At 44.5% G+C, this 25,289-nt stretch overlaps 1 protein-coding gene across 8 annotated transcripts in view; it reads right to left on the bottom strand.

Annotated features, from left to right (window-relative positions):
• Positions 1 to 25,289, bottom strand: part of HDLBP (high density lipoprotein binding protein) — a 69,911-nt gene that overhangs the window by 40,566 nt on the left and 4,056 nt on the right. For 2 of the 8 annotated variants that reach the window (XM_084847022.1, XM_084847019.1), the window contains exons 1-2: positions 14,984 to 15,044; positions 9,408 to 9,560 (exon numbers count right to left, since the gene is read on the bottom strand). The exons of 2 other annotated variants lie outside the window; for them this stretch is intronic. The gene's annotated coding sequence lies outside the window, so the exon portion shown is untranslated. Of the gene's footprint in view, positions 1 to 9,407; positions 9,561 to 14,983; positions 15,045 to 25,289 lie in introns of those variants that run through there. 4 more of the 8 variants (XM_084847024.1, XM_084847023.1, XM_084847021.1 and 1 more) reach the window with 2 other exon arrangements.

Genomic DNA, 25,289 nt, shown 5'->3' with positions numbered 1-25,289 from the left:
AGCCCACACAAAAACTTAACATAATGTGCATATTCTAATTAAACTAATCATAAATCTGCAGTAATATAATGGATGTCAGGTCACAATTAGTGAGAAAGTTGCTGTCTTCAGTGATGTTAGCTTCCACTGGTACACTGTCAAAACACAAATGACCGCTCTTTAAGATCATTATCATTTCATTGATTGAGTTGTTATCAGGGTTCAGCAAAGAAAACATTTGCTCTGAAGTGTATGCAAGTGCTGCAAAAAAGAAAAGAAACCACCCCAAGGTGTTGCAGGGTGGATTGATTTAAATCAAGGTGAAATCAGCAAAGAAAGGACTGTTTTCAATTATTGATTCAAATAATGTTTCCCATTTCAAAATCCATATTTTTCTTTAACAAGCATGCGTACTAACTGGTTACTATAAAAACAATGGAAACATTGGTTTGCAACTAAATACAACCAACGAGCACAATTCAGAACCATTAAGCACGCAGCCCATAGGCACTGTAGAATTATATCTGCTTGCTTTGTGTACATATGCAAGGAAATCAAATTACTTTAAGGCAAAGATTGCAATCCTATGCACACTTGTTTGGAAGCATGACACAGTGAATAAAGTGAACTTCTAAGAGGATTGGGTTGTATCCATAACTTCCCCTAAGCAAGGGATAACAGCTACTGGACAACATAGTATTTTACAATTAGACGAAAAGTGCTATTTAGTAGCTATCAGAAATATTCATAATTTCGAAAGGAACGCATTGCAAAGCTCAAGGGTTTAGTGTAGTCCTACTGTTTGCCCTCCAAGATCATACATATGGGGTTCTATGGATGATCCTGGTAATACACAGTCTGGGATTTACTAGATTCTTGCTACTCTGTGGGTGCAGTAGAAAGCTCATAACCATACCATTTATGACATGTGCCCCCCCCTCAAATTGAGGATTCCCCCATCATTCTTTTATGCATAAACAAGGTGATTTAACGCAATGTAATTGATAGTCTATGTTTAAAAATAATTTACTATAATTTAAAAAAGAAACAACCCAATCTAAATTTCTTTTTATTTGTCATTTGTATGTATTTTATCCTGTTCTAAGTCTGGCAGATTTCTGATGGTGGAGATTCAGAGTTATGCCACTTTATCTTAACCAGCAGGGGAAGTCAAATAACTCTTTGCTTAAAATCCTCAGGTAACATAGCATTACTTATCTCTTAACTGAGACACCCATTCAACTCTACTTTTGCAACACAATCATGTTATCTCTGTGCCTTGTCTGATTTTTTACTTTGGGGAGAAGGACACACTACTCCTGTACAAAAGGTTTCACTCCCTCAACTGTACCCTTTTCTAGACAGTTCAGATGATCAAAAGCCCTAGATTCTGCCAATACTAGCTACTAAAAAATGTGAGAAACAATGACAAAACCCCAACATTCCATAGCTATATCTGTTAGTTCTAATCCTGTTACGCTCAATCCACTTTCTGACTTTCCTTTGTGGTGTAGTGGCTAGAGTGCTGGACTGGGAATCGGGAGATCCGGGTTCTAGTCCCCACTCGGCCATGGAAGCTCACTGGGTGACTTTGGGCCAGTCACAGACTCTCAGCCCAACCCACCTCACAGGGTTGTTGTTGTGAGGATAAAATGGAGGAAGGAGGAGGATCACGTACGCTGCCTTGAGTTCCTTGGAGGAAAAAAGGCGGGATATAAATGCAATAAATAAATAAATAAATTTTCTGCAAAGAACTAGACAGCAGGAAGAATTAGAATACGTATTCAGAAGGAAAGTTAGGTTACCTAGAAAGCATTGCCCAGCACAATATTTTTCTGTGTAAGCCCCAACAAAATGAACATGCAGTAATGCTCTTGCACTGCTTCTGTCAATTTCAAAGGAGTTTGTGCCAGAAAATGTTGTGGTGGATTGTGCCCTTTTGTTTCATTCACAGCAGATGGGAAGAGAAACTTAACATGCACATGAACTCCCTTTCCTATGACATAGAAAAGAAGAGCCTCTGAGAGGCAGAGGATACAGGTGATGGATATCAAGATTACGATGGCTATCGAACAAGGGAGATGAAAGGTGGAAGAGGGCATTGAATTTAGAGCATTAATTGCTGGCAATCCTCAAATCTACTTTGCAGAGTCATGAGGCTCAACCAGCACCACAAAAATATATGAGAGGACAGAAATCTCAAGAGCAAGGACAGAGGAAAACAACAAGGAGAAGCTTAAGGGACTGCAGAACTGGGCATCAGACCATAAAAGCCTCAAAGGATCCTGGAAGGAATAGGAGATCTATTCATACCTGGCCCCATAAAAACAGAAAACCTGTATAGCCACAAGATGTAGTGAAGGCCACCAATTTAGACGGCTTTAAAAGGGAATTGGACAAATTCATGGAGAAGGCTATCAATGGCTACTAGTCCCGGTGCCTATATGCTACCTCCAGCATCAGAGGCAGTACGCCTATGTACACCAGTTGCTGGAGAACATGGATGGGAGGGTTTTGTTGCACTCATGTCCTGCTCATGGGTTTCCTATGGATAGCTGGTTGACCACTGTGTAAACAGAGTGCTGGACTAGATGGACCCTTGGTCTGATCCAGCATGGCTCTTCTTACGTTCTCAAACTCTAAAGGGGGAAAGTGGTAAACCATACAGAGGCTTCAAAATGTTTAAAAATGGCCTCTAGCAAGTGTTGGACTCCTGTTATTTTCATAGAAATGATTTGTGTTTAAAAGACGAAAGGATGCATGCACACCACACATGTAGCCATAATGTAGATTTTAAACACGATCAGCATTTTCAAAGAGCAAGGGCAAATTGTGTACCATTGTAATTTAAATGGTTAGTGTTTTGTTAATAGAAGCCATTACATACAATTAAATGCACTACAACAAGGACTGAAATAGTACACACACTTCGAAGTCCAGCTGATTCCTACAAGATCAAACAGAACAAGCATTCCCAATCCCCAACTATTTGTTCTCCACGAAACCAAAAGACTTAAGAATGCTTAATGCACTTCTCCCAGGCAGCCTCATATTACGATCACTTAGGCTGCAATCCTGAACACACTCGGTTGGATCCAACATCTGCCTTCCAGTAACGGAAGGGCTCTGCTCATGGAAGGTGCTTCCACCTGATTATTGGGGCGCTCCCCTGTACCACAGCTCACCCCATTCAGCAGGTTCCTCCAACCTTTTGTGTAGCATTTTCAGAGGGCTGTAGAGACTGTTATAGGGAGTAGGGAAATCTGCTTCCACCACTCCCGTTGCATGTGCCTAAATCTGGATCCAACCCACTTAATAGAGTAAGGTCTACTGAGCACAGTAGGACCTACTTTGGAGTAAATATGGCACACTAAAGGTGCAATCCTATGGGTATAGGTGGCCACCTCCAAACTTGGAAACGACCGCCTTTTCAATGCAGGGCAGGAGAAGCACAGAGGGAATCGTCCCCTCCATGCTTCAGCCACCCTGCAATTGCGGCTAGACAGCCAATTTCAGTTGTCTAGCCACAGGAAGGCGGAGCAGGTGAAGCAGCTGCCAGATGACACACAGGATGGGTCATACCAGCATTTCTGTCTTCCTGCCCCGGAACACCCCCCAGAACACCCCGTTTTCGCCGCTCCACACTCCTCTTCCAAACACGGAGCCATTCCAAGCTGCCTGCAAGGCAGCGTGTGGGAGGAGAGGTTGGTTCCCAGAAACCAACATATTCTATGGCTGTCTAGCCACTGACTAGCGTCCATAGGATTGCTCCCTTAGAAGCTTTAACTAGATTATACTCTAGACAATACACAGAACTGCTTCTCAAACATTATTTATTGGGTATTCCTTTTTTAAGCTAATCCTAAAAGGTGTTGTATTCCAGACTGGACACCAGGTTAATTTGGTGGATTTTACCATCTCACCCTCTATTTCTGCTAGTTGTTTTCTGCCTCCTTTTCATACACAACAGGTGTCTTACCATCACAACCCTGACAAAGGACCTTTAGGGAGCAATTCTATGCATGTTTAGACAGGGAAAAGTCCTACAACGCCCAGCATGTAGGGAGTTGTAGGACTTTTTTCTGTCTAAACATGCATAGGATTGTGCCCTTAATCTCATTTGGAATAAATCCCCAACGTTGGGTAGCCTTCAGATACTTTGGAAACACTTCTTTGCAAACATTTGAAACTTAAGACGCCTGTTTTGGACAATCAGAGTAAAATTCCCAAAGACATTTAAGATAAAGGGTACATATTAAAATTAAATGTAGACTGTACTGCTGTTCTGTGAAGTGTCATGCACATCAAACATTACATTAATAGAAGTGGACAGAAGGGCAGATATGGTTGTCTCACAATATGACAAAGTGAAGATGTCATACAATCAAGAGACGTGTTTCTGGCCTCATTTTCACAACCAGCAGAAGAGATAGTAAAATTGTTTCTGGACTGAACCAATTCAGACAGCAGGTGAGGAATAATATGTCAGAATGCTTCTTCTGTCTGTCTCTCACACACACCGGGGGGGGGGGAGAGAAACCTAGCATATATCAGGGAGAAGGCTACAACCCTGACATCTTGTCTTTATGTGTAGCAAAAGAGAAAAAGAAAATGTGTACTGAGAAACGTTCCATCATGGGAGCCTCCACCTGTAGTCTCAAGTGGTACAGTTAGGCACAGGCTTATCACCTAGTTGGCTGTGTGTAAGAACTAGACCTCTCTTTATCTTGCTAGTTTAGCTGTAGTTAAAGTAGCATGTGCTCTTTTTCAAAGACTTTCACCATTCCGTTCTGGCCCAGCTTCAAAACTGTATTGCCTGCCCATCTCAGAAACACGATATACCACAAGGGTAGGCAACCTGGAACTCTCCAGATGCAGTGGACTACAACTCCCATAACCTCTGACTATTGGTCATGTTGACTGCGGCTTCTGGAATACCATGTTCTATTACATATATCAAAATGTATTAAGCAATGGCTCCAAGTCACTTGCTCCTCCCTCCTCTCTTTCCTAACCACAACTGGGACCAAAAGAGCTCAGATGGTGAAGGTGAAGGAGCCTGGAAAATGGAGAGATGACAGAGCCACCAGTTGGGGCAGGAAGCAGCAAAAGATGGACCTAAGGTGTTAGTAGAAGCTGCTGGTAGGTGGCTTTTAGGAAGCACAGAAATAATAGTAATAGGGGCATTATGTAGACTAGGTTCAGAAACTGGCAACCCCAGGGCCAACTCTGGCTACAAGGTAGACAAATGGCCCTCCAGTTGCCCATCTAGAGGCAAGTGGAGCATGTGGAAAGAGCAATGGTTATGGCAGTGGACTTGCTGAGTGCCAACTTGAGATGGGCCTTCCATCAACCTCAACTCAAAGTGGCCCTCTTGGAAAGCTAGTTGCAGACAAGGGCTGTAAACAATCTGGGGAAGGATGAGGAGAGAAAGTGGGAAACCCTGTGGACTTTTTGTATCTGTTGACTTCATCAACCACCCTTTTGAATGGGCATATAGCCCTGGCTTTATCTTTGACTCTTTTCTCTCCTTTGTTCCCCAAATTCAGTACATCACTTTACAACAGGGGTAGGCAACACACAGCCCCCCATGGGCCTTTTAGTAGCCCCCACGGTACTCTCCTGCCACTGAAATAATGCTGCCAGCAACAAGTGCAGTGATTTTGCTGGAAAGCAAGGCACACGCTCCCCAGATATCTTGTTTTCCTGCAAAACTGCTGCAAATTTGGCTGCCACGGTGAATTCAGCAGCAGTGGGGGTGAGGTAAGGCCCCCAGAGGGACTCCCAGACGTTGCCCACAGCATGGCTTTTCTTCTTCTTTTTTAAAGAATAGTCCTTCCCTTCTGCTCCCTTGGCAAAAATGCTGGTTCCCACTCTTGTTGTGAGTCTGAAGTAATGCACCTTTCTTCCCTGTAGTTTTCCTTTGTTGCTCCAAGTCCCCTTCTACCTCTGTCAAGAACTCCACCACCAAATCAATCATCTTGAAATTCTGGCCATATGATGCCCCTCCTTATGTCCCTCCACTGCCTTCCTACCTGCTCTCAGGTCCAACCCCAAATCTTTGTCCTGCTCTCATATCCCAGTATATATCCCCTACCCATAACCTTCATGCCTAAAGCACCACCCACTTTATTCCCCCAAACACTACTGCAGGGATGGATAGTAGATAGATCTAGATCTACTGGTAGATCTTTGGGTGATTTGGGTGAGCCAGAGCTCCTGGCTACCAAATGTTTAACAGTGCCAATAACAAATTACTCCGCCACCATTCTAAATTACACTAGTTATACTCCTGGCTAGGGGCAACCATGAGTGGATTTCTCTGTGGAAGGACTGTGGGCTCTGCTCAATGCTCGTATATAAAACAATTTTAAATAATTTTAGAAATCCAAGTGTATGCCTTTTCCACCAATGGTTCTCAGGGGTAAAAAAAAAAAAAAAATCCCAAAGATTCTGCAAGCCTGAAGTCCGCCCACCCCTGCTCTACTTTTTCTCCTTGCTTTCCTTTATGCCTCCTGGGAACTGCCTCCCAGGACACTTGAGGAGCAAGGAGAACTCCCTTCTACATTAGCTATCAGATGACACATGATACAATTAACGATGCTGGTTTTTAGTTGCACGGTGTTGCATTATACTACTGTTTTATGGAAATTCTGATGCTGTATTTTATGATTGTGCATACTGTAGTTTGGTGTTTTTATGCAAGACATCTTGTGATGGTTTTTTTTACCCTTAAAGGCAGTCTATAAATATTTAAATAAATAAATTGAGGAGTATGGCACTATGCCATATGTGAACATTTTATTTTGCATGTGACCTGTCACCTTAGGAACTCTGGCTGTCCCTCATATCAAAGTTTACTCTAGGTTTTTTAAAGAGACAACCACAACTAAAAAGCCAAAACAGGACTATTTTAAAATGTTTTTAAACGTTTTATTTAGTCAGATTTGTATTTGACTGTGCCATGAAGTTAAGGTTTATAGGTTTGTTTTCAATGTCCAGTTTGAAGTCATCACAAAAACAAATGCAAAGAGTGCCGGAGATCATGCTCTTTTGTGCGATCTCATACATATGGCGATTCCACCTATCAGATTTCCTCTTAAAGCCCAGTATTTCATGATGGGGGGAGCAATCCTATAGCTGCTAGGTAGCGGCTACAGGGCCATAGTATATCTGGTTTTCCAGGTACCAACCTTGGAGCCCGCACTCTGAGGCTGGTTCCTGGAGAACCGACCTTCCCTCCCCTTCTGCGCTGCAGGCTGCGCAGAACAGCCCTGCACTCCGCACTCTGAAGAGGAGCACAGAGTGGCCAAAACGGGGCATTCTGGGGGGCATTCTGGGGCGGAGAAGGTGGAAATGTTGGTACGACACTACGTGTTGTCTGGCAGCCTCCTCCCCGGCTCCGCCTGCCCGCTGCTAGACATATAGGGCAGGAGAAGTATGGCGGGAATGATCCGAGTTTGGAAGCAGCCGCCTATCCCCATAGGATTGCGCCCTTATTATGTTAATAGAGTGAGGCAAGGCAGTCCCAGTGTTTCAGCTACAAGGTAATTGATCCTGGAGAAAAAAAGTCTGTCTCCTTTCTAGATAGCCAGTGCTTCATTTCTTTAACAGCCATCCCCAGCCTAGTGGCCTCCGGCTGTATTGACTACAACCTCCATCATCCACAGCCAGCATGGATAGCTGTTCTGTAATGTCAACCACCACCTCCTCTATAGCCTGTCTGACACTATTTCCCCCAAATGTATTATTTCCAATATGCCCCCCCCCCGCTATATGTGCACTTCTGCCAGCCCAAGAATGTCAACATGGCTAGATGCCAACTCAAAACCTTTCTCAGAGGGCTAATAGTGCTTAAATATGTGAAGGATTAGTCTGCAGGCTTTTTGTCACATAATAAACTAGCTGCTCTCCCTCCCAAAAGTTTGCTTTGCTAATCATTCTACTCTCATGAAATTAATTGGGGCTCCATACTTCACAAATTATCAATCCTAAATTATAGGCCATCGGCATTTCAGTTTTCTCTCATGACAACATATTGTAAAAGGAGAAAGCTTATAGCAGGTGCTGTGAGGGTGGAAGCTTTGATGATGCAAAAGAGGAACATTGGTTATTAGCAAAAAAAAAATTTGCCATTTGAGCAATCACAGTTGAAGTATGGTCAGCCATTTCGACTGGTTCCCCTACTCTCCAGCAAGTCATAACCATTAAAAAAAACACACATTACTCTAACAGTGCAGTCCTAGGCATGTCTACTCAGGAGTAAGTTCCACTGGGTACACTGGGGCTGATTCCCAGTAAGTGTGTACTGCAGGGATGCAGAACCTCAGGCCAAGGGTCCCAATCCAGCCCTCTGGAGTCCGAAGAAGTACATGCCCCTTTCCCCCAGCCACCAATTGTTTCATGGTTTCTTCACTTTTGTGCAGTGTTTTCCCACATTCTAAAAGGTTGAAATATCTCTCCTAAGGCTTAGTTACAGGCAATAAGAGCTTTAAACTAATATATGCTGGCATTTTTTTGGTATTTGGGCCCCCTTTGCTTTCAGTCCTGCCCACCATTGGAATGCGGCCCCCAGGAGCTTCTCTGAAATAGAGTTTGGCCCTCAGGCTGAAAGGCTTTTAGCACCTTCGGTGTACAGGACCGCACCCCAAGTTATGGCTTTTTGGTATCTTCCTCCAGAAAGGGTACAATATGTTTATAAGCAGAGGTCTAAACAAATATTGGAGGCAATGCGGAGAGCTGGAAACTGATTTGTACATTTGTGGAAATGTTCTAACATTCAGGACATCTGGGTACAGGTTCATCAATAAATAAAGGACATAAACCTTATGTAGCAATTTCATCCTCTCACAATGTTAATAATTGTTGCATTATATTGAAGAAAATAAGCATTGTTGCATTATATTGAAGAAATATAATTGCTTCATGCAATTATTAAAAAATTGATCCAAGTTATGGTGACTACTACTACATATATGTTGATTGTTCATCCCTGGAAAGATCGTAACATTTAATAGAATGGAGTGGATACACAAACTCTGGGACACTCATAATGAACATGTATTCACAACAAATAAAGAGTCAAAATTCAGATACTAAATGAAAAAACTGATTCTCTTGGTCTATGGTTGACCAAGTGTATTCTATTAAGGGCCAATTATATTCAACCAATATTCAAGCAAGAGAATATATACTTAAGAATGGCAGTATGCACTTTATTTTTATTATTACAGTGTAAACATCAATATCTAACCAACAGTCAGATCAGAACAGAGGGTAGGAGATAGTGATTTTGTGTTGTTTTGAAATATGAAAAATATAAAACCTTTTCTCCCTAAATAATAAGTATTTTTAAAACGTTGGCCATTCCCTCCCCTGACCCCCACCCCTCAAAAAAATCTCATTTAAAAATTAGTACATATTCACACCTGGGAACTGTAGGTGGATCTCCCAACCATTCTGTTATTCTCTGAGAGGAAAAACTTCAGAAGTGTTCTGTAGAGTGTCAGTGTCCGCATAGAGCCGCGTGTAGTTTTCACAAATGCCACCTCAGCATTGCCTGTACCAGCGACCATTCACAGCTTCAGAGGGGGAAGGGAAAGGATAAATCTTAAAGGGCTAGTAACCCTCCAAGAGGAGTTACAAAACGCGAAGAGTGCTATAGAAATTGTAGAGGATAGCAATCTTCATTTGTCTGCTGCAGCTACAAGCATAAGACCTTGAAAAAGCCAAGTTTTTGCCAGGGATTTGGGATGGTTTTTGCCAGGGATTTGGGATCTGTTGACTGGCTGATAAAAGTTGTCTGTCAGCATCAGTAAGGCCAAAACAAAATATCATTTCCTGATCTGCAGTATTCTACTGTAAAGGTAACCAAAAATGACTAACTGCACTCAAGCATTCCTTCTAAATCATGCACCAGACACACAAAGGTACTCAGTTCCATAACCAGCACAATTTGTGATATAAGCCATGCTAAATCTGGGCTGGACAAGAATAGCAATAATTCACTTGTAAATCTGTAATTTAACACAAGGGAAAACCAGGAAAGATATAGCAGCAGAAGACAGATTCGCTGGTGCCACCAGGGCTGGATCATGGGGTATGGGCCCAAGGCTCCACAGCCCAGAGGACCACGACACAGCAGCAGTGACCACTGCAATGTCTTGTGTGTGTTTAACTTAAAAAGAGGATGGGTGTGCTCCAGAGCAGAGCTCCAGGTGTGCACGCCATCTTCCTCTGGGAATGCAGATAGCAGGTACATCTAGAGCTTTGCTCTGTAGCACAGCCAGCCTCCTTTAAAGTTTTCCCCAACAAATACAGACATACACAGGACATTGGACAGTGACTTCCACTGGTGACACTGCTGGCACTGCTATCTGGGGGCCCTCCAGGTCACTAAATTAGTCCAAAAAACAGATTTTGTTAAAATATGTGTTAACGTTGTATAAGATATAAGATAGATAAAAGATAATCTACTGGCTTTATAATATATACCAAGGTGGGCAGAAGGGAGGAGATCCTGGTCTACTGAGAGATGTCTGGATGATCTGCAGTACACTGGCAAGGATTTTCAACCTCCAGTTGTTTAACAATAGAAAAACAAAATGATCCCCCACTCTAAACTGTACTGCTCAAATGAAGGAAGCCTGGGGTAACCAGGCATGGATTTTTGTGTAGGTCTGTAACCTCATTCTCCAAACAAATTCCTGGGCTCAAAATTCTTTAATTCTAAGTGTATGTCTTTTGCATCAGGCTCCAACTAGTGAATCTTGGGGTTGTAGTTATAAACAAAGTAGATTCCACAAGCCTGAAGCCTGCTCATTCCTGATACAGATTATGAGGATCAGGAGTATATAGATCTAGACCAGGGATCCCCAACCTTTTTGGACCTGTGGGCACATTGGGAATTTGAGAAACTGCTGTGGACCCTACCACAAAATGCTTAATCAGTGGATCGCCACTTTGGCGTCTCCCTGTCACATCTATGGATTTTAGGCTGCATCTTTCTCAGCAAAAACTTTTGTTCCGTGTCTATTGGACACCACTTAATAAGGGATTGTTGCTGGCGGTGCAATACAGCTAATGCTTCTTTTAAACGTGTTTTCGCAATGTCCAGTAGTTGCTTCTTTTTGTGGGGAGGTTATTACACAGATAGGTTTTGTACTGGAACAGTCTTTAATAATCACTGATGTACATATTCTTTTAAATTATTTAACTGCTTCATGGAAATTAACAGTCAGCATAAATGGATTCTCTGTGCCCTTTTGAAAGCTAAAAGACTGTTATTACAACAGTGGAAGGATAAACACTCACCTCCTATAATACAATGGATTGAGGACCTTACAACACGTTCAATATTTGAGCGGGTGGCATACAGACACCACCTTCAAATAGATACTGATTTGGATATTTGGTTCGCTTTTGCTGAAGTCTATGCATGCCAGACAGTTGTAAGCATTTCATACAAATCCACGTACATATATTTAAAAATGTATTTTAAAAAAATTGGGTACCTGCAGGCCCACGTTGGGAACTCCTTTGCAGATGCCACGTTGGGGACCCCTGATCTAGACACTATGAATGTAAACCTTCAAAAGTGTTTGGCTTGAAAAAAGTGAAAATATTCTGAAAAGCAGGTAAAAACTTTGAAAAGCTTAAAATATACTGGAGTACTGGAGAATAAGTGGCTTGCAAGACTGCTTAGGCACAGACCATGAGTCAAAGACCCAGCATGAGTCACCTACCTGCAGGCTCTCAACTCACAGATACCTTCCGATGTGCTCTATATAGTATTTTAAGCCCTAGCACCAATTCCACCACCTTTACAAAAGAGGAGGGGGAAACACACCTAGAGGAAAACCAAACATCTTCCCATCCCCAAATCAAACCCACCATGACATTCAAGAAGCCAAGATCTACTGATTCTGCAAAAGCCTGATTCTGCATATGCCTTCAACACTGTGGTTAGTCCCTTGACATCAAAGCACTTCCAAGTCTGTGGACAACCACAAATACATGCAAGCCTTTGCAAGATCAGGGTCAAGACATCTCCCCTTGCATCCGGCTCATTCGCAATACAATTCTAACTCCTTATTGCCACTGACACACCCTTCCTTGCTAGACAACACCCACAGCAAGGCTTCTACATGACAGACATTGACATTACTTTTGCATATGAACCAATTTTGAGTAATAAGACTTCCTCTGTGAGACAACTGCCCTCATTCTCATGGTACTAAAGACCAGAATACAGATTTTGTAACCTGCCTTTGCTATTTCCTTGGGCCTTGCTCTTATTCATGGCCAATACTTCACTGTTTCTTACATGTGCTGAGAAACAAGGTCAAGGTCTGTAATTAAAGCCTGCCCTACCCTGGCAGGCCCATCCACCCGCTCAGGGAACCACAGTCTTGCTGGGAAGGCACTGGTGTACTGACAGACTACTCAAGAATTGCAGGCAAAGCCAATCCCAAAAGGCCGGTGGTGAACAAAAAAGAAGAAAAGAGTGAGGTTTCCATTAAATCTACAGGCATGTGTGCTTTGAATGATTCAAAATCCTTGGCTCCAACAGAGCAACTTGCAATAATCTCTGGAAAAGTGCCCATATAAACTTAAGAGCAGCAGGCAGTCTACAGAAAGTTACAGTTTGTCCACTACAGGGCATTTCTGTTTGTGTGGGATTTGGAATTTGCCAACAGGTACAGAAGCTCACATAAAAGGGGCAAATAGATAGAACCAATGCTGTCCAAGTTCCTGGCAGCCTCATCTTGAAGTGAAGACCCAGTACTTCAGGAGGGCCCACCAATCTCAATCAGTTGCTGCTTGTGTGCCCCTAAAAGCAAGCGAGCAGCTGCTGCTAGCAACAGCCGCCACTGCCTCCAGTCACTCAACTGCCCTCTCACACTCTGGGAGGTACACAGTGCAGGCCAGAGGAGACTACATCTACCCACTCACCCTTACTCTCTGGGTGGCATGGCAGAGAATTTGAGACAGCAGAGCTGCCCAAGGAGAGTGTGTGAATCAGAAGAAGCTTGCTCGGCTTCTCTCTGAGCAGCAGGGTGATTTGGGCTCTGTGGCACTGCCCAGAGACCGTGCACACAAGCTAGGGCCTTTGCCCACTTGCTCTCTGTCTAAGCAGTGCTGCAGAAAGGATCTCACCTGCTGGATCCAATCCATACCCCTGCAGTGCCCAAGAGAGAAAGCACAGGCATCCACTGCTCACACAAGTAGAAGCTGCCTCATCCTCTTGCTTGCTCTCCTGAGCTTTCCCCTTCAGGAAATGCAATACTGAAGATTAGTCAGTGGTCTACCATTTTTTGGCTTGCCCCACTACCCAAGCCAGAAAATTTGGCTGCCAGCCCCCAGCCACACTCCAGCCTGTCAAGCTGGCCAGTGGGGAATGTGCCAGGTTGGGTGCTGCTACTTGAGGGCACCCTGAGCACCACTGACCCCTCCTCCCACCTGATCATTCCCAAGAGAAGGATGGGCAAGGTGGCCAGCTGGGCAGCACTGCTTTAAGGAACTCCAAGCAGCACCTCTAAGCTGTGGTGTGGAACTCTTCACCCCCCACCACCATTCCTACTTCGGAGCAAGAAAGGGCGGGGGGGGGGGCGCTGGATAGGATCTGCATGGCCAAGGCTCTTCGGCACCTTGGTCATGCCACTTCCAAACAACACCCAGTCTTCTTCCCAATTTAGGATGTGGTGGAGCTCTCCATCCATCATACATCTTTGAAGATGTAAGGAAACTGGCAAGTCCTCATGTTTGCCAGAGGGCAGCAGAGCACTCACTGTGGCAAGTGGAATTCGACCCAAGGATTAAGCCCAGCATGGCTTCTCAAATACAGGGGCAACCACCACCACTGTTTGTGTGCTCTCACTCTCTGGGCAGCATAGTAGGAAGAATTAGAATCGCTGGGCCCAATTCCCACTTTTGCACTGCCCGGAGGGAGCATACAAGTGAGCAAATATGAGGCCGAGATCACTGTTTGAACAGCCACTTCTCCCCCCTTGCCAGTGCCCTCCCTCTGGGGGTCATGGTAGTGGGGCCTAGGCTCAGTGAGGGAACACATGCAAGCAGGCAGAAGTGGTAGCTTCCACACACTCTCCGGGCAGTGCCACGGGCCCCAGCCCTTCCCGTGATGCCACCCACAGAATGGGATCCACCACTTCTGCCTACTTGCCCACACTATCTCTCTCTCTCTCTTGGTGGTGTGGTGAAGAGGGTTAGGCTGCCTGATGGGGTGAGGAGGGTGGAGCACCCCCCCCCCAGGGATGTTGCCAAGGGCACCCCATAGTCTAACACCGGCGCTGAGGAGGGTGATTTGGCTAGTAGGCTTGAGGCCCACGTCTCCCTTTTTCCTCCTGCCAGAGGACTAGGAATGCTGCCTGGGGCCCTGCTCCAAACCGGAGGGGGAGAGAGAGAACAGAGATGCCTCTCTTGCCCGCCCCCGGCCTTTTCTTTTGGCTCCTTCAGGTCAGAATCCTAGACTGCGCCTGGCCTGGCGATGGTCTTCCTCCTTCAAGGCTCTGAGGAGGAGGCAAGAAGAGCCTGGCCAGGAAAGTTGGTGCAAAGTTTTTGCGGCTGAGTCGGGAGGGGGAGGAGATCGGCTGGTGCGCGGTTGTGACACGTAGCCCGATCGGTTCCCCCGCCCCTTCTCCTCGCCCCTCCGCCGAGAGACAGAGCGCGGGCGCTAAGCGTTTACCCCGCTCGGATTAGCCTCCGTCTACGAAGGCAGCGGGGGAGCAGCTCTGTCGGCGAGGACACTGAAGGACAGCCGGTGCCAGCGCCTCCTCTCTGCCTCCACGTCGGCAATCCGCTCCCTCCCCACCCCCCATTTTCCGCCTCCCTCCCCCTCTTTCTCGGGCATAGACCCGGCTCCGCTGCGCTCTCCGTGCCTCCCACTCCCGAGGCGATCGGCTGCTTATTGACTCGCCCACCCCGGTGACCCGGCCTCCTCCTCCCCCCCGTCGGCCCGCCCGACTGCCCCGTACGTGGCACTCACTCCGGCCCGTGCCTGCTTAGCTCGCTCTGCTGGAGAAACCCCGAAGCGCTCCCGGGAAAGCGGCGAGGCACCTTCCCGTCTGCTATAAGGGAGAGAGGCCGCCAATCCCAGGCTCACACGTCAGAAGAGCCGGGCCCCTTCCCTTTCCCTTCGTAGAAAGGCCCGGCCCAGCCGCCAGCAACCGCAGGGCTTGGAAAGGGGGGAAGCCGCGCTTCGTAGCGCTACGCCACCGTCTGACCGAGTCCCGCTAGCCTTGCTTCCCAGCAGCGCAGAGAAACACGCCGGAGGAGTTGGGTTAGCAGCAGCCGCAGCCATCTCTGTCCCCCGGCAAGCCGATCAGAGCAAGTTCTCCCATTCGTGACATAAGGGGACGCTGAGAAACGTCTAAATTGACCCCCCGCCCGGAAAACGGCCCGATCTTGTACATGTTTACTCGGAAGTAAGCCTTGGCAGTGAGCTCCGTAGAACTCCGTAGGGGTGACTCTGTAGTAAGCATGCAAATGATCGGGCTCCCCGCTACACCAGGAATAAATTCCATAGAACTCACTGGGACTTACCTCGGAATAAACGTGTGGGGGGGGGCGGAAGGGGGAATCACACGTTTTCGGTTTAATCGCGGGCCTCGGAGGTTCTCTCCAAAATAATTCTTTTCCTAAAACCCCAAGTCACTCACAGCAGGCAGAAACCTAGATAGCTACCTTGGAATGCCTTGTCAGCACACCCCAGACATTTGTGCAGAACACATATCAAGGGCGACTGCTTTTCACAGACTGTAAGTGGAGTTAGAGAAAATAGTGCTCTGTAAGGAACTCGGGGAGGGGGGGGAGAGGCAGAGTAGTAGGCCATATTGCACCAAACATGGGTAAGTTTTAAGCAGTTGTCTCTGATTTTCAACCATAAACTTTTCTGTCAGCAATTAAGGAACAAAGCTACAGTAATCCAAGAACCAATCACACAATAGAATAATAACCAAAATCTACCTACAACTTTAAAAAACCATTCCTCTATCTTCAGCAGATGGGCAACAATTATGTATCCTCAGTTCTGACATCCTTTAAAACATTTAAAACTTGTCACCACATTGGCTCCCAGCGCATCACTGTTCCTCAATCTAAGCTAACCCCAACCAACAAGTTCTTCAGCTTTTCCTCGGGTGTTTCTTACAACCCCTATCATTTGTGTAGCTCTCACCAGATTTTTTTTAACCCACATTTGACAATATCCTTCTTGAACTGAGATATACAGAGCTGAATAGAATTTCAGAATGAGGGCAAGCAGAGCAGTACAATTGTTGATGGTCAACAGGACATGATGCTCCTGTTGGTACAGACTAAACCACCTTTGGCCTTTATGTGCCATTGTACCACATGGCAAACCTATCATTAGTTCAGGGTCGCAGAACCTCAGGCCTGTAGACCAAATCCCACCTGCCTGGAGTCCTAATCCAGCTTTCTGGGGGTTGCTAGATGGGCATGCCACCTCGCCCTGGGCCTACCTCCTTTCCATCAATCATTCGTGTTTTCCCAGCTTTTGTGCATGTTTTCCCATTCAAAAAGGTAGAAATGCTTCTCTTAAGGCTTAATTACTGGTAATAAGAGCTTTAAATTACAATATGCTGGTATTTTGGCCTCTAACCCATTTTACTGTTAGCCCCACCCCCCACTGGAATACAGCCCCATAGAGCTTCTCTGAAACTGAATTTGGCCCTCAGGCTGAAAGAGGTCGGAAACCCATTTTAGCTGGTAATCTATTACTGCTCTTATATTTTCTATTTTCTGAAGAAATGGTACTGCTATTTCTTCAGGTGCCTTTTCACCCCTGAACAGAACACTATTTTGTCACTGTTACTTTGTCTAGATTCAGTTTTGTTCTAATTTCTTCTAACATTCTTGATGATATTTGCTAATGAACAAAGGAAAATGCAGCTGATATGTGTCTGGACGTGCAATGTGGCTTTTAACATGCAGCATGATCCTTAGTATGTGTATTTCTAAGTAAATCCCAGTTAATTCAGTGGGACTTATTCCTTAGTAAGGGTGCAATCCAATGCAAGTTTAGACAGAAAAAAGGCCTACAACTCCCAGCATGCCCCAACCAGCATAGAGTTGTAAGCCTTTTTTCTGACTAAACTTGCATTGGATTGCACCTAAGCGTGCTTAAAACTGCAGCCCTACTCCCACATGACATAAGAAACCTCAATAAATGTTGTCTAAACATTTATTTTTATTTAATGTATATCCCACGATTCCACCAAAAGAGGTGCAGCAAAACTACTGAAGGTTGGGCAGAGAGGCGATTTAGCAAATTACTGCAAAAATGAGCAGTAAATGGATCAGTATCAGACAGAAAGACAGATCCAACAATGTTCTGGGTTGTTGCTGGGCCCAATAATGTTCCACTATCTTCTGCAAGACAGGTGAAAAAAGTGGGCTGTAGGCTTACCAAAACTACAGAAGATATAAAACTGGGAGGAACTGAGAACAGGAGACACTGAGGAGTTGGGCAGAAGCAACAGAATGAAACTTCATGAAGAAGTAGTTCATCCTCTAGGAATCAGTGAATGTATTATAATCTTTCATATTGCTTGATACACAGTATATAATTTATTTCTCCTGAAAGCATGTTTCATTCTTCTGTTCCATGTAGTAGGGTAAAGTCTTCAACAGGATCCCCAAGTAAAGAAAAACACAATTTCATTTCCAAAAATATGTTAAGGTGCAATCTAGACTTACTCAGAATGTTGCCACATTCTCTTCAAGAATTACTATCTTAATGCTAGCCTATCACAATCAGGGTAGTTGTCAACTACACACATTCTGATCTGAATTCTATTACTGAATTCTGAATTCTATTTGTATTACAATACAAATGGGGCTGTTCACACAAGAGAGCCCACCATGGGTTATTTAACCCATGCTGAGGCTGCGGTGTATGCTGCTGCCATTTTGAATATGCAACCTCAACACAGGGTTTGTCATGTCATGCTAACCCAGCGAGCATGAGTTATGTGAGGGTTAAACAACACTAGCATAACCCATGGTCCATTTTAGAATTATGCGAGGATTGTTTAACCCTCATATAATTCATGCTTGCTGGATTTGCATGACATGATAACCCTCTAGTGGGGTTGCATATGCAATCTGGCACCCACAAGTGCCACAGCCTATTGTGGGTTAAATAACCCATGACGAGCCGCAGCGTATTGTCCAAACCTGGTCAATATTTTCAACTTGCAAACTGTTTCAAAATCTTTTCTATCTTAGCCTCAGTGACTGAGACCACTGTTTCTATTAATGTCAATAAAACTGCAACATAATCTAGTCAATGTTGCATCTCCATTTTTTAATCCCAACAGACAGCAATAGTAATATTAATACTATATACTTGACATTTGTATAGCACCTTCAAATGTTCAAAGCACTTCACACCTTCCTTTTTTAGTGTGCAGAGCACAATTATGGGGGACAAAGGGTGGGGCTAGATACACAGCCATATCACTAGGGTCTTCAGCCCATGCTGGTCCCTTGCCTACTTGCACTGCAAACAGAATGATCTTGGGACTTAAGTTGTTACAGCAAGGGGTACTCCCATGCTACTTCACAGAGACTCTGAATAGTCATAGCAAGAATACCATTACCTTTCCATATGGCAACAGCAACTGTAATTGAGCCTTCCCCAACCTGGTGCCCTCCAGATGTTTTGGACTACATCTCCAATCAGTCCCAGACAGTATGGCCAATGGCCAGGGATGATGAGAGTGGTAGTCCAAAACTTTTGGAGGGTACTAGGCTGGAGAAGGCTATTGTAATCTCTTCCAATCAGAGGACTTAGGCCACAATCCTATGGCCGCTAGACAGTCTAGACGTTCATCCCTGGCTTCGCGCTTGGAAGAGCAGCGTGGAGGAGCCAAAAAGGAGGCGAAGAGGGGAGGGGACCACGGAAGCACCGGTATGATGCTTCCTATATGCCATCCGGCCTCCCCGCCCTATGCGCCATCCAGCCTCCAAGTTCGGAGGTAGCTGACTATACTCATAGGATTACACCCTTAAGAGCTTTTTCAATTGTTAGTGCAAGAATGCAGGTACCTGTTCTTGAACCACTTGGCATTTAACCACAAGTTCTCCATATTACTGGCTACTTTTGGACTACAGTTCCCCAGTTCAGACATAATAAAGAACTTTGGCTTAATGCAAGCCAGGGTCTTTGCACCCAAACCGATGTGTGGTGGGAGGAGGGGAGCAGCACTTGGGCCTGACACTCGTTCCCAGTTTCATAAACCATGAAACCATTTTCTCTAGCAAGTTCAAATCACAGTATAACAGGTTAGTAGATCTCATCCTCTAGATTGTGCCTGTATGAAAAACACCTCTGACATTTAAATAAGTATTTCATATCCTTCAAAATCCATATTACAATATGAAATTTGACTGAATGTGCTACCAAGTCCATGCTGGAGAAAAAAATATTTGTGGAAGGGCCCCATCGCATTCCATTGTTTCTACTCCTAAAGGAGGAATTTCTGGTTGTGTTTAGGTGCCACAGCATGTTTTCAACAGGAATTAGTTTTCAAAAAGGGAAGGACAGCCTGTTATAACTTGTGCCTCCCCCACACATCAAGATCAGACACATCCTGTAGGAGGATAAAGAAGATATCTCAGGGGAGACAAGAGGTCTGTCTTGACCTGCTTACCCTCCCTTTGAATACAACAATTTCAGTAAGACTGACTTCCCATTGTTCACTCCAATTTTCTCCTTGCAGGAAAAGCTCTTGCTATACACAGAATGATGCACGCGCGCGCGCACACACACACACACACACACACACATATATATATATTTTAAAGACAGGATATGTATGAGGTATGACAGATCTCAGGTGAGTGGACTTAGAAGAGGCATGCAGGCTTTTTAGCAAGCAAGGCACAGAGAGAAAGTGAGTCTTAACTGTCGATTTATCAAAAGCAAAACTGTACAATTAGGAGTTCTGTGGAAGGTAAAGTAACAGTCACAATGCACTTAGCTCCTTTAAAATTAAGTTCCATAAAGAAGCAAAAACAACAAAGAATCTTGTGGCATCTTAAAGACTAACGAACTTATTCTAGCATAAGCTTTTGTCATCTGCAGTCCACAGTATGAAATATTACGCTGAGTATACAAGTATATATACACACACAAGATGGGGGGTATTGTAAACAGTGAGGTCAGAGAGAAACGAAATGCAAAAAGCAGTGATAATTGCTTTATAAACTTTAACACAATAATGTTATCAAACACCTCAGATAGAAACAAATTTCTATTACTAAGAAATGTTGAGAGGGTTTTAAACCCACATGTATCTGAGAAGGATGCCTGGCCCAATCCAACTTTTCCCAGAAACAAAAAAAATCAGAAAAGGTTCTTAACTGCATGGCACCTTAACCCAGAGACTGTAGAGAGGCTAGTCTGCCATGCTATATTCAGAAAATCATAATCGCCACTTACATCAATCATAACACATCCAGTCTCTTGTCCATAACACCATGTTCCAGTGCTTACAATATATTTCAGATTGAAAAGAACCATTACAGTGCTCAGTGAACTAGCTGTCTACATGCAAGACATGTATAGCTCAATAACTTCTGCCATCACATTATCAAACCTTCTCAACCCATGATGACCTTTAAAAACTTAAGATTTGTAGATATCAATGTGAACCAAACCCATTTTAAAGAACAATTCTCTCATTCACTCCAGATCTTTGTGAGAACAAAGTTGCCCAAGAGTTTGTGCTTACATGTGAAATAAATATCCTTAATATAATGCTTTACACCAACATTCTGTTTTGGAGAAGCTCTTGGGGGCCACATTCCCCCAAAGTCAGGAAACCACCAAATGATTGGTAGCTGGAGGAAAGAAGGTGGAGCCTGGGGGAAAGGGGGTGGCCTTCTGAGGAACCCCAGAGAGCTTGCTTGGGATCCCTGTAGGACCAGATTTGGCCTCCAGGCCTGAGGTTCCGCACCTGCTGTACACAATGCCTGTGGAAATAACACCATCAGTAGCTGGATCTGTCTAGTCTAGATGCAGTCAGACTTCAAGCTTGCACGATGCATTTTGCTTTTCACTAGAACCCCAATGTCCACTAGCTAGAGTCAGATGCAAAATAGTGGGCAAGGGGGGGAACATAGTCTTAGAATTAAGGGGCAAGGTTGCCTCTGAGTACATATCACATTAAAAAACTACTCCAGGTTCCCCCAGCTTTCTTCCATGTGGCTTTAATTTTTGTGAACCACTCAGAGAGCTTCAGCTATTGAGTGGTATAGAAATGTGATAAATAAATAAATAAAATCTCAATAGCCTAATTTAGAGCAGGACAACCTGTTTGTTGTTGCTGATGTTAAACAATTGGGAGACTTACAGCAATTGGTGAAATCACCCAGCGATTTGGGTCAACCTTCTACTCACCCAGGTAGTGAAGGTAGGTTTGATGAATATTCCAAATTTCAGGCTTGCATGAATCCACTTGCTAACTTGCTGGGGTGTCACTGGTCGTCTGATGAGCAGGACACCCAGCAACAGGCAGAGATCTCCTTCCCAGAACTCTTGTTTGTGCTGCAGTTTGGCAAAAGAAGTATCAGGAGCTTTATTGGAGGAAATATTCCTGCCAATTTCCTTCTCCATACTCCAGCACAAATAAGAGAAGACCCCACCGCACTCCCTCTCTTTCTCTAGCAAATGCCAGAGGCCTTGGGGGAAACGAGAGGTTGGTGATTTACCACAAATAACAGCTGGTTCATAAGCCAAGCCAATATTTGTATGCCCATGCCAAGTTTGATGGGTCTTTTATCAGTGAGATCTCACAGCTTGATCTAGGCTATGCAAGTATTTTCTCCCAGGTGATATGAAAACTTCCATACACACACACACACACACACACACACACACACAACATTCACTGGTAGCCAGAAGTGAGATACTTTGGCCCCAGCTGGCAATAGACTTCTGCATGGAAGAGGTCTCTGGGAAAGGTATGTCTTAGCTAAGGCATCACCCTGTACACAAAAGCTACTCCAAGATACATATCAAGAGAAATGTGGCTTTCCAAATGGAGGAGCTAAGAATTGCTTCAGTAATTAAACTGGTTGGCCATGTTCAGACGATCATATCTCACCTTAATAAGCCAAGATATAAATGAGACTTTTACCCACACATGCAGCCCCTTTGCTCTTCCATTCCTGACATGAGCAATCCAGGACGTTTCTAACTAACAACAGTTCCCCATTTTGTCGAGAACAGGAAACCATGATTACCAACTTTGGAACAAGCCAGAATATTAAACCAAACCATGGTTTAATATCCTGGCCTCTTTCAACGTTGGTAACCATGGTTGCCCAATTCAGACGAATCAGGAAACAATGTTTAATTCATCATACATCTGATGAAGGCTGTAGCCCATGAAAACTTATGCCATAATCAATTTGTTAGTCGATGCTGTAAAGAACAATATTGTTTAGGAACCTGGAATGTCAGATCAATGAATCAAGGTAAGCTGGAGGTGGTCAAACATGAGATGGCAAGATTGAACATCGACATCTTGGGAATCAGCGAACTAAAATGGACAGGAATGGGCGAATTTAATTCAGGTGACCATCATATCTACTACTGTGGGCAAGAATCCCTTAGAAGAAATGGAGTAGCACTCATAGCCAACAAAAGGGTGGGAAAAGCAGTACTGGGGTACAATATCAAAAATGATAGAATGATCTCAGTACGAATCCAAGGCAAACCATTCAACATCACAGTAATTCAAGTCTATGCCCCAACCACTGATGCCAAAGAAGCTGAGGTTGATCGGTTCTATGAAGACCTCCAACACCTTCTAGAACTAACACCAAAAAAAGATGTCCTCTTCATCATAGGGGACTGGAATGCTAAAGTAGGAAGTCAAGAAATCACCGGGATAACAGGCAGGCATGGCCTTGGTGTACAAAATGAAGCAGGACAAAAGCTAATAGAGTTTTGCCAAGAGAACACGCTGATCATAGCAAACACTCTTTTCCAACAGCACAAGAGACGACTCTACACATGGACATCACCAGATGGTCAATATCGAAATCAGATTGATTATGTCCTTTGCAGCCAAAGATGGAGAAGCTCTATACAGTCAGTCAAAACAAGACCTGGAGCTGACTGTGGCTCAGATCATGAGCTGCTTCTTGCAAAATTTCGGCTGAAATTGAAGAACATAGGGAAAACCACTAAACCATTCAGGTATGACCTAAATCATATCCCTTATGAATATACAGTGGAGGTGAGGAATAGATTTCAGGGATTAGACCTGATAGACAGAGTGCCTGAGGAACTATGGACAGAGGTCCGTAACATTGTTCACGAGGCAGCAACGAAATCCATCCCAAAGAAAAAGAAATGCAAGAAAGCCAAGTGGCTGTCTGATGAGGCTTTACAAGTAGCTGAGGAAAGAAGGGAAGCAAAAAGCAAGGGAGAAAGGGAAAGATATATCCAACTGAATGCAGAGTTCCAGAGAATAGCAAGGAGAGACAAGAAGGCCTTCTTAAATGAGCAATGCAAAGAAATCGAGGAAAACAACAGAATGGGAAAGACTAGAGATCTCTTCAAGAAAATTGGAGATCTCAAGGGAACGTTTTGTGCAAAGACGGGCATGATAAAGGACAAAGAAGGCAGGGACCTCACAGAAGCAGATGAGATTAACAAGAGGTGGAAAGAATACACAGAAGAACTATACAGGAAAGATCTGAATGTCCCTGATAGCCATGATAGTGCGGTCACTGAACTTGAGCCGGACATCCTAGAAAGTGAAGTCAAGTGGGCCTTAGGAAGCATTAGTAACAACAAAGCTAGCGGAGATGACAGTATTCCAGCTGAGCTATTTAAAATCCTAAAAGATGATGCTGTTAAACTGCTGCATTCAATATGCCAACAAATTTGGAACACTCAGCAATGGCCGCAAGACTGGAAAAGGTCAGTTTACATTCCAATTCCAAAGAAGGGCAACGCCAAAGAGTGTTCAAACTACCGCACAATTGCGCTCATTTCACATGCCAGCAAGGTGATGCTCAAAATCCTACAAGGTAGGCTTCAGCAGTATGCGAACCGAGAACTACCGGAAGTACAAGCTGGGTTTCGAAGAGGCAGAGGAACTAGAGATCAAATCGCCAACATTCGCTGCATCATGGAGAAAGCAAGAGAATTCCAGAAAAACGTCTATTTCTGCTTCATTGACTACGCTAAAGCCTTTGATTGTGTGGATCACAACAAACTGTGGCAAATTCTGAAAGAGATGGGAGTACCAGACCACCTTACCTGTCTCCTGAGAAACCTGTACGAGGGTCAAGAAGCAACAGTAAGAACCGGACATGGAACAACCGAGTGGTTCAAAATTGGGAAAGGAGTACGACAAGGCTGCATATTGTCACCCTGCTTATTTAACTTATATGCAGAGTACATCATGAGAAATGCCGGGTTGGATGAATCAGAGGTCGGAATTAAGATTGCCGGGAGAATTATCAACAACCTCCGATATGCAGACGATACCACCCTAATGGCAGAAAGTGAAGAGGATCTAAAGAGCCTCTTGTTGAGGGTGAAAGAGGAGAGTGCAAAAGCTGGTTTGAAACTCAACATTAAAAAAACTAAGATCATGGCATCTGGCCCTATCACTTCCTGGCATATAGAAGGGGAAGAAATGGAAGCAGTGACAGATTTTACTTTCTTGGGCTCCAATATCACCGCAGATGGTGACTGTATCCATGAAATTAAAAGACGCTTGCTCCTTGGGAGGAAAGCTATGGCCAACCTAGACAGCATAGTAAGAAGCAGAGACATCACCTTGCCGACAAAGGTCCGTCTAATCAAAGCTATGGTTTTCCCAGTAGTAATGTATGGCTGTGAGAGCTGGACTATAAGGAAGGCTGAGCGCCGAAGAATTGATGCTTTCGAACTGTGGTGCTGGAGAAGACTCTTACGAGTCTCCTGGACTGCAAGGAGGTCAAATCAGTCAATCCTAAAGGAAATCAACCCTGAGTGCTCATTGGAAGGACAGATACTGAAGCTGAAGCTCCAATATTTTGGCCACCTAATGCGAAGAGAAAACTCCCTGGAAAAGCCCCTGATGCTGGGAAAGACTGAAGGCAAAAGGAGAAGGGGATGGCAGAGGATGAGATGGCTAGATAGCATCACCGATGCAATGAACATGAACTTGAGCACGCTCCGGGAGAGAGCGGAGGACAGGAAGGCCTGGCGTGCTATGGTCCATGGGGTCACGAAGAGTCGGACACGACTGAACGACTGA

This window comes from Heloderma suspectum, chromosome 3 (assembly GCF_057233095.1).
Source record: "Heloderma suspectum isolate Gila_16-S chromosome 3, 16-S_ref, whole genome shotgun sequence".
NCBI classification, from domain to species: Eukaryota; Metazoa; Chordata; class Lepidosauria; order Squamata; family Helodermatidae; genus Heloderma; species Heloderma suspectum.
Note: the sequence above shows the minus strand (reverse complement) of the source record. Positions and strands in the feature narration are given on the sequence as shown.